The sequence below is a fragment of the Drosophila navojoa genome, unplaced genomic scaffold (assembly GCF_054131105.1).
Source record: "Drosophila navojoa isolate 15081-1374.11 unplaced genomic scaffold, UAZ_NAV_1.0 NAV_Backbone_37, whole genome shotgun sequence".
In the NCBI taxonomy this organism is placed as follows: Eukaryota; Metazoa; Arthropoda; class Insecta; order Diptera; family Drosophilidae; genus Drosophila; species Drosophila navojoa.
The window spans coordinates 30,689-33,566 of NW_028301793.1; positions in this window are offsets into that span (position 1 = coordinate 30,689).

Below are 2,878 nucleotides of genomic sequence, written 5' to 3' on the forward strand. Positions count from 1 at the left end.
CCCAGGACTTCAAAGGACAGCAAGGACATCGTGGGAACAGCAAGGACATCGTGGGACAGCAAGGACATCCAGTGGGAATCCTTGCGACAACAAAAGAGGCAATCAGCAGCATCAGCGGCACCGATCAGGACATCGGTGCATATCAGCGGCTTAAGCGAGGCCTGCACATCTGAGTAAGTTCGCGTAGCCGTGCGCAAGAGAAGTGTTTGTGAGCGAAAACGAAGCTAGTGTTGTGCTGTGAGCGAGTGGGATAGTAGGAGAGGCCTGCATATCTGAGCGAACCGCCAGAGTTTTGTTCAGACCGAAGTCCTGGCGTTTCCCGAATCGTCCCGGTAAACTAGCGTGTTTTAGCACAATACTCTCGCAGCCGGAGTGCGTTGAACCAGCGCTCGGTAGGTGTGCTTCGCTAAAGCCAACCAGCGAGCCAGCATAACTTTAAGTGACGTGTACATTTTAAACTTATTCAAGAGAATATATATTTACGCTATAAAACCTAAATTCACAAGTGACTAATTATTATCGCAGGGGCTTCAACAAATAAATTTGTTGGCACGAATCCACAGTCAGCTGAAACTAGCCCAGCTTAGACTCGGGATAAACCGAAGGTTCGTTACAACTGGCGCCCAACGTGGGGCCCTGCGATAAGAGTTTAATTAGAAATTTGTGACTATGGTGCGAGCGTGGGTATATAACTTGAAAAAGGATGAAGTGTTGAGTTATGGTGACGAGTTCGGAGTGAGCTTGTCAGGCACACTGGACGCTATGCGGAGGCAGTTTGGCGAGTGGGTTGAGAGGAATGAAGGTAGCATTCCTTACTCACTGAGGATCGCCGAGCTGAGGCGACTGCATGGACGCCGTGCCTCGCTGAGAGATGAGGCAACGACCGCCGTAGTTGACGACGACTCGGAGACAGAGCTGGCGCATGTGGCGCGGCTCTGTGTGCCTTCTACGAGTGCAGCGGCACGGCTGCAGGACACGCGACAGGGTGAGATAAGGGCCACATCCACCCCGCAACCAGAAATCAGGCCACCAGGACTCGGCAGCACAGCCCAAGAATATCCAAAGGTGGCCAAACAAGTGCGAGAGTGGAGCTTCCGCTTTGATGGCACCACAAAGCCTTTGGAGTTCTTGGAGCAGGTGGAGTGGTCGGCGGACACATATGGCCTGGATCTGGATATGATCCCGAGGGCGATGCCAGAGCTGCTGAAAGGCATGGCCTTGAAGTGGTACGTGGCCAACAACAGGCACTGGACGGCGTGGGCGACGTTCGTGCGCAGCTTCCAGGAGTTCTTCTTGCCCAGAGGCTATCTGGAGAAGCTGGAGGACGACGTCAAACGCCGGAGGCAAATGGTAGATGAGAGCTTCAAGGTCTACATGGTTGAGATGCAGACTCTCATGCGGCCTCTGCGCTATGGAGCAGACCGCGAGATGAAGCTCATTTACAACAACAGCCTGCCCGATCTGCGTGCATACGCCCGCCCGTATCAGTTCCATAATCTGGTGGAATTGATGCACCTCGCAGACGAGTTCGAGGAGCTGGAAAGAGACCGCGAGAGGTTGCGGCAGCAGCCACGGCCGGGCCGGACTCGATTTATGGCCATGGACGACGCTGGAGGCGATGTGGAGTATCGCCTGCATGGAGGATGAGGCGAAGCCTTCACCTGCGCCAAGGACAGGCGCAACCGGAGCAAGGACTCACATCCCGAATCCAGCCAGGGCATGCCGAGTGTGTGGCCAGGAGGGGCACCGCGCTTTTACGTGCCGCAACAAGGCACTGGATTTCTGCTGGCAGTGCGGGCGCATTGGAGTGAGAACGTTTGCCTGTTGCCAGTCGGGAAACGAGCAGCGGCACCCGCCATCCAGGGGCGAGCGGGAGCAGCGGCCAGGAGCCCCCAGGCGCTAGTAGGGCCGTCTTCAGGATGAAGGCAGCCAGATGACAGCGATTGTGGCCATTGGAGCCACCCAACAAAAAGCCACAATCGACACTGGAGCCACAAGCAGCTTTATAAGCGAAAAGCTTGCTGACAGGCTCAGAGGAGTGGGCGTGGTGCGTGCAACACGGCGGCGCATACGCTTAGCGGACGGCAGTTGCAGTCATGTGGACTCGCAGCTGGAGACGACGATCAGCCTGGGGAATCAGCAAAGCCAAATCCCGTTGCTGATTCTGCCAGGAGTGATCGACGATCTGGTGCTGGGCTGGGATTTCTTGGCCAGCATGGGCACCACACTGGAGTGCGGTGGCTTGACGCTGAGGATCAAGCCAAGAATTCCACAGTCGAGCGGACAGTCAGAGGAGAAGCTGTCTGTGGCTGTGGCCAGCGTGGAGGCGAGTCCAGAGACGCCAGTGGAGGCGAACATGGAGCAGCCAACGCCTATGCACAAAGACCCAGAGGTGGATGCTTTTCTGAGGCATGAGCTGGAGAAGTTCCAGCATGTGAAAGGCACCACCAGGATCACGGAGCACCGGATCAGGAGGCAGGACAATAGGCCCATAAAGCAGCGCTACAGGAAGGGCAAGCGGAATGTGGTAGCGGATGCGCTCTCACGGCAGCCTCTGGGAGAGGAGGCGTGCCGTTTGGTCAAGAGCAAGGAGATGCCAGCTGGGACAGGATGTCGCTGGCTCACCAAGCTTCGGCAGGACATCAAGAAGGCGCCACATAAGTTTCCAGACTATATGGAAGAGTCTGGAAACTTATATCGGCACATCCCGCATCAAGGCGGCCACGAGGATGTGGCTGCATGGAAGTTGTGCGTGCCGGCGGACCGGCGCAAACAAGTTCTGGAGGAGAACCACGACGCAGCCACCGCTGGCCACCTTGGGAGCCGAAAAACGATCGCTCGGGTGGCAGCGCGGTATTACTGGCCAGGTATGTACCGT